Raw genomic sequence first — 7,790 nt, forward strand, 5'->3', positions numbered from 1 at the left:
ACAATTAACTTTTAAACCAAGGCAGGCTACTGACGGATTAGATTTGATCAAATTCAATCAGGTTTTACAACAACCAGGATTAAAGTCAGCACTTTGTAAATTCTATGGTTGTTATAATGAGCTAGTTATTAGTAAATATAATCTTTCACTGGGCCCTAGTTTGAATGAAGTCTTTCATACTACTTGTAAGTCTTAAATATATATATATATATATATATATATATATATATATATATATATATATATATATATATATATATATATATATATATATATATATTAAAAAAAAGGTAAAAAGAAAACACAAAAATCCTTAGTTAAGCTTTAGCGCTTTCATTTTCAATCTTCAGAAGCTTCTGAAGATTGAAAATGAAAGCGCTAAAGCTTAACTGAGGATTTTTGTGTTTTCTTTTTACCTTTTTTTAATATTGTTATCCGATTACTGAGACATTATTTAAATTTTGGATATATATATATATATATATATATATATATATATATATATATATATATATATATATATATATATATATATATATATATATATATATCTATCTATTTATCTCAGATAAGTGCATATAAAAACATCAAGTATGTATTTAATAAATTTTATTGTGGCGAAAATTGGGCACGGCTGTTTATCCAGAGACACAAATTATGAAAAGCTATTGGTGTCTCTGGCAACACAACAAAGCAAATATTACATATTAAATATTCAAACTCAGGTTCAAAGTTCAAAGGTCAAAGTTCACAAACACCATATCAGAAAGTGGTAAAAGCCTTGACCCTGGGAGGTGCAGAGGTCAAGCACTTATTTATGTATATCTAAATCCAAAGTTTACTTTTCAACTTTCATGAGTTACATGACTGCATATAAGGATATTTACTTAGTGCCGCTCGTTTACGCACATCTCAGCTGGAAAGAAACGGACAGCTGTACCAGATTCTATAAATTCACATTATTGTTTAATGTTTGCGGTTAGAGGTAAATTATTGGCTCCTGGAAATGATGCATGACTTGCTCTTGGAATGAATCACTTCCATATAAATGGCTGTTCCTCACATCACTTTCGCATTAAATGTCTTGAAAGTCCAGAATGCTGCGAGTCCATAGAGATACTAGTGGTTCAATCCCCTTGGCAATGGCTGTTCCCTAAGGTCCTGGTTTCATCCCATAAGTCCTGTCATGTTGAGCTTGATAATCACTGTAAGTCAGACTTCGTCTGAAAGCATTAAAAAACCAGAAAAGCAATAGATCTATTCTAAATGGGTGAGGTGGGTGGGTGCTTCAAATTAATAATACACAATAACAAGCTGGAAAATTTTTACCGACCCAAGATGATGCTGGAATATTGAAAAAGGAAGTTGGAACCAAAGCGCCCTCAGGTGTTTTTATTAAAAGGGGGAATGATCAACTAAAATATTTTACAAGAACGATAATCACTAGGAATAAGTACTGAGATTTAGGTAAAGCATTTAAATATGCACTTCCTTCGATAAAAGCAGCTAATTCAGAGTGAATTAGCTTTGAATATTATCTCAGATAAGTGCATATAAAAACATCAAGTATGTATTTAATAAATTTTATTGTGGCGAAAATTGGGCACGGCTGTTTATCCAGAGACACAAATTATGAAAAGCTATTGGTGTCTCTGGCAACACAACAAAGCAAATATTACATATTAAATATTCAAACTCAGGTTCAAAGTTCAAAGGTCAAAGTTCACAAACACCATATCAGAAAGTGGTAAAAGCCTTGACCCTGGGAGGTGCAGAGGTCAAGCACTTATTTATGTATATCTAAATCCAAAGTTTACTTTTCAACTTTCATGAGTTACATGACTGCATATAAGGATATTTACTTAGTGCCGCTCGTTTACGCCACAAGTTCCCAACCACAAGTTATTGTGGTAGGGAACTCCGCCACCATATGGGTGGGGGTAGAGCGGCAGAAGTAGCCATGCCCAAGCCAATACCTATCATGATTGATGAAATTGATTCCCTGTAAAATTAAACCTAACCCGAATTATACATGGATTCGATGTGATGACCCTAATAAAATAGTATAGATTTTGGCTATGAGTAGATCAAAGAAACATGTACGCATGTCTATCACTACACATGTAGAAACCAGGAATATATAAGCAAAATATATAAACGAGATACAGATTAAATATTTAAAATCTATTTTATATCTGAATTAAAAGGAAACTGTACTAACCTTATTACTGTAAATTACCTATTTATTGGAATACAGCCGTACATGTATATCAAACTAACCTTATGAGAAAACCGGAGAAAACGAACGTTGTCAATCCAACTCGGATAAGTATACATGTGACCATACAAAGGTGAACATTTTATTGAACAAGTATCCCCTGAATTTCTTTGAGTAGGATCATGTGCTTGAGAGAAAGCATTCCCTAATGCCTGTTGAAATTTGCCTTAAGCCCTATATATTTTGATTGGCGCAATGGGACATTGTATTGAAATTTAGAATAAAAACAAGGGCCTACCAATTGGTATGAAACGTTAAAATATGACCTACTTATGGGTTAAATCTACGAACACGGTCAGTAAAACGGCAATAAAATTTACAAAATCTAAACTTTAAAGAAGGTTTATCTGTGTTTAACAAACTAAGTTACAATTCTGGTTAAAGCTATACTGATTAGCAAACATGGCACAATACGGTTGATTTAGAAATAATATTTTAATATACCATATAATGGTAGCTAGCTTAGGACACCCTCACCACTAATATTCAGAGTTGGGAAATATGCCACACTTCCAGCAAGAAAGTAAATAATGTTCAAATTAGAATTTGTACGAGAAGTATGTCCAATCAATGACCAGTTGGAGCCATAAAAATTAATACTCAAGCATTTTTGTGATTCTAAGGTTTTGCCAAAAATTAATTCCAATACACAATTGTAGACTTAGTGAACACTAGTGATCTTTTATGCTTCGCTGATTAAATAATATATTCTTGTAGTATATGAAATTAAAAGTAAATATATGCACAAAGCATAATAAATTGTTAAATTATTTGTTTTCTAAATAAATAAATGATAATCAGCTGCACATCATATTTCGATTGTATGATGTACATGTATGTGATAAGTTTCATTTTCATAAAAATTGAAAAATAATTAGAACATGTAAAAGACTACAATGAAATAGGTGCAGATCTAGTAATTTTGTAGTGTGTGTACATTTTGAATGTTTAGTGTATGTAAAGGATGGAATGTTTTGTGTTGTGTATGTTTACATTAGTGTATGTAAATTAAGGGCTGTATGAATTCAAATACACCAAGGGCAATGGGCAGCCAGCAATGAGCATGCCCCAAATCAAATAATCAAACATCAACAACACATATTCATGACATTCAAGATATTGTAGCTAGAGGTGATGATTAACATGATTAACAGTTGATGCATTGTGTATGTTTAGTGTACATGTATGTAAATTAAGGGCTGTATGAATTCAAATACAACAAGGGCAATGGGCAGCCAACAAGAGCATGCCCCAATCAAATATTCAAACAACATCAAACAACACATATTCACAATATTCAACATAATTCATAAGCTACACATCAACAATGTAGCTGGGAGGTCATGATCAGATTTTTTTTTTTTTTTTTTTTTTTTTTTTGTAAAAATGCATTGTGTATGTTTATTGTATGTAAATTAAGGGCTGTATGAATTCAAATACAAGGGCAATGGGCAGCCAACGACGAGCATGCCCCAATCAAATATACAAACAACACATATTCACAACATTCAACATAATTTATAAGCTACATATACAATAATGTAGCTGGAAGTTCATGATAATTTTTTTTTATTTTTTTTTTATTTTAATGCATTGTGTATGTTTAATGTATGTTTATTAAGGGCTGTATTCAAATACAACAAGGGCAATGGGCAGCCAACAACGAGCATGCCACAATCAAATATTCAAACAATATCAAACAACACATATTCACAATATTCAACATAATTCATAAGCTACACAAAACAGTGTAGCTGGGAGGTCATGATCAATTTTTTTTTTTTTTATTTTTTTTTAAAGAATGCAGTGTGTATGTTTCGTGATGCATGATGCAAGATGTAAGTGTAAAATGCTCTGTGTGAGTAGTTGTTTTGTAAATGTAAGCATATTGTTAGATGGACAATGGGCTTTATTTTGGAGGATTAATTAATGTATTTAAATTGATTTTAGTGTAAAGGCTATTATAATAATACTTGTGCAATGTGCAACCTATAGATGCATGCATGCCTAAAACATTCATGAACGATATTTAAAAATAAACATTGTTGCTAACAAAGTAATCAGCTAAATAGATTGTCATGAATTGAAATTTTCCATTTTGTTAAACTGTTTAGGCCGTCTCTACAGTCTAGCACATCAGAGTTGCATTAAAAGTATGATTCAGTGTTTTCCTTAAAAACCGGTTACCAGGCAAATTGACCGCTTCAATTGACAAAAATGTTGCTTTGAAACAAAATTTATTGTTAGGTACTCGACAGATAATTTGTTCATAAACATCAGCTCCTAGCATGTTACAACTGATCTCTAACCCCTTACTCTGAAATAAGGGAAAACACTGTATATGTATGGTGCCTAAACTCGTTAGACACTACCTATAAATTTAAAGAGAGGTTAAAAGGAGATATAGCAGAAATAAAACTGCTTAGTTAGGCAAAACCGTACACCAGGAATTATCATAAGATTCTACATGTATGAGGTGTTCCAGATTTCTACATGAGCACAACAGTCCTGCTGGAAGTGGGTATAAATTTATCTGGCTAGAATTTGATAAAACCATCCAAAATATTTAAGAGAGAAACTTTAAAATTGTATTTAGAATGTACCTTATTTTTATCTGAAATCCTTTTTTTTTTTTTAAAAAATAATTTGTCTTTGAAAATTTTTAAACAGCAAAAATGTGAATATAGGGCTGATAAGGTACATATTCGATTCCTGACCTATAGGCTGCATGATGAATTGTACCCATTTGCTTGTCACAATTTGCAACCAGTAATTGTTGATGACAGAATTTTAAATATCGATCTGAATTGTAATTTATGAGAAATTTTTAGATTACTCGTCCTGCTGGGCGTCAATACATATAAATTCGTGCATCTCGGGCGGTCAGGAGCACGGTTATTTCAAACACTGTTGAGAAACATGTCAAGTGTCAATTATGGTAATTTAAGTGATAATACCAATATTACCTATTTGTATTTTATAAACTTAACAATAGGTAAATAACAAGTGAATTTAAATTTCCCATGTCAGACTGATTTACAAGAAGTCATGACTATATTAAAACAAAAATCGTGTTAAAATAACGAGTCTCCGGGACGGGTGAGATTCACTTTCGATTCATTCCGGAAATCGAAATGCGCATGCGCAGAATTTTAAACATCAAACCCGATTGCAATTGCAGTTAACTTGAGTCAGCATGGCGGCTCCCATATGAATGTGATGAATACGAAGAAAACGCTTCTTAACTGACTGTAAGTAAATAAAAAACTTAGTTAGTTCTTGAGATCCAAATGGGGGGGGGGGGCGGGATGGTAACACGTCATAAACGTCGGAACGGTGGGGGTGGGGGGGGGGTACTCAAAGATACCATTACTTACATGGAAAATTAGGCTTATACCTTTTTCGGTTTGGCCCCTCTTTTAATTAACCTCCCCCACCCCCCCCCCCCCCCCACACACACACACACACACACACACAACACTTTCAATTTGCTTCCGAAGCCTATCACACTATGATTCCTATCATACCTTATGCCTGCCTGGATACATGTAATAGCAGATAAGTGTTACATGTAATGTATACATTACAAGTATAAATAAAACTATATCATTAAGTCTAAAATAAAAGAAGATTTAAGGTAACACCCACCCCACTTCATCTTAAATTAATGGCTTGTAAAATAAAAAGTAGGGTGATGTTCAAGTGACAGAAGAAAAGATTTGTGTCAAGGGATTTTTAACATTAATTTTATAATAGTTTTCAGTAATACAATGAGTAACAGAAATATTTCATTTGTTTTCATCTCTTATATTTTTATTTATATTTTAATGTTGAGACCAATTTTTGAACTAATTAATGTAACATGATTTTATTTGTAAGAGGAAATTAAAGAAGAAATTGAAAGTGTATGGCTGGAGTGGACTGTGTACATGTATATAGATAGGCCTGGGTAGCTCAGTCGGTAGAGCACCTGACTAGTGATGCAGGGATCCATGGTTCAATCCCAGTCCAGTCCTACATTTTCTCCTTTCTATTTATACAAAATTTCATTTACAAATGAATCCATGGCATTAAAAAAGAAGGCAAAGCCTATTTTAGTCCTCATCCTGTAAAAAATAGATTATTTATCAATCTGAGGACTCAATTTTATTTCTTTCATTATGAAATTTATTTATTTATTTTTTTTTGAGAAAAAACAACAGACATCATATATGTTACCATAAATTCATAAAATGACCCCTTCACTGGGTTGAATATAGGTAAGTTCATGTAAAGATGTGTAAGCAAGTACAATATAAATTTCACATTTATTAAATTTTTGTATTCACTTGCCAGTAATTAAAACTGAACTCATTTTATGTTGTCTTAGATGCAGTTCCCTGTGAATCATTTATTGGTTCAAGACTAAGTCATTGAATGAATATTATGATTTTTATTCTCCAGGTTCTTATACTGAGCTGGAGTTTTGCTACTCTGTGAACAATTACAATGGAGAGAAATGATCATGACTTCTAAAGTACTTTTACACTGACGTAAGTTGGTAAAATATCTAAATACATAATTTAAAAAGTAACGTGGGGGAGCAAGATATGTGATATACCTGGATATATAAGTTTTATAGGTATAGATTAATTTAGGTAATCTGTGGTCTCCCTTATAATATCATGTCAGTTTATTTTATAGTATTTGTTAAACACAGTGCCTAACCTCTGATCTCCTTACTAATAAATCAGAGTAAGCAACTTCCAGTTTCTGCATTCATTATAAGATCTCTAACAAGCAGGAGGAGAACAAAGATCAAGTGCACCCCCTCTCCGACCCCTTCATTTAGCTCAGACTTTTCACTGATTCTTTAACAATGGAATAATTATTTGGTTATAAATTATATCATGTGTAAAATTACTGCACATACCACAATTTAGAATTATTCCTCTTAAAAATGTTCTGTGGCATCCTAATAATGTCACAGGCACCTGAAGTATGGATAACCCCCCCTCTTTTTTATTCCTTATTTAGTATAATAAAAGTACACTGTTATTACCTTAGAAATCTGTCTCAAAGCTGGGAACCCCCCGCTTGTTTACAAATTTTGTTTCTTACCTTGTGTATTTTTATTATACCCTATAAGGCCATATTTAAAATGTGATAAAAACTACAATCTGTTTGCATAAAACAACATATATAGATGTATTTGACTTTGACAGGGAAATTTTATTATTTTTTTAGCTCACCTCAACGAAGTTGGGGGAGCTTATGTAATACCCTCGGCGTCGGCGTCGGCGTCGGTGTCGGCGTTGGCGTCCCAGGTTAAGTTTTTTGGAGCAGTTTTCTTTTAAAGTACTTCTTTGTCCTATATTGATCAGACATGCATGGAATATGCTTCTAGTGTGTTTCATTGTACCAGTCAAAGTTTCAGATGCTGCAATTTAAACGAAGAAATGACCTGGTTAATGTTTTTGGAGCAGGTTAACTTTTTTGGTGCAGTTTTTGGTGTAGGTCTCATTCCCAAGGA

The 7,790-nt window shown here is 32.6% G+C and overlaps 1 long non-coding RNA gene across 1 annotated transcript; it reads left to right on the top strand.

The window, feature by feature from the left end:
* The first annotated feature begins 5,366 nt into the window (after positions 1–5,366).
* LOC134229386 (uncharacterized) lies at positions 5,367–6,805 on the top strand. The gene is made up of 3 exons (XR_009984171.1): positions 5,367–5,529; positions 6,469–6,537; positions 6,722–6,805. It is a non-coding gene; the product is annotated as an uncharacterized LOC134229386 (long non-coding RNA).
* The last annotated feature ends 985 nt before the right edge of the window (positions 6,806–7,790 follow it).

The sequence above is a fragment of the Saccostrea cucullata genome, unplaced genomic scaffold (genome assembly GCF_032062105.1).
Source record: "Saccostrea cucullata isolate Sc308-1 unplaced genomic scaffold, CSIRO_AGI_Scuc_v1 ctg9123, whole genome shotgun sequence".
Taxonomy (NCBI): domain Eukaryota; kingdom Metazoa; phylum Mollusca; class Bivalvia; order Ostreida; family Ostreidae; genus Saccostrea; species Saccostrea cuccullata.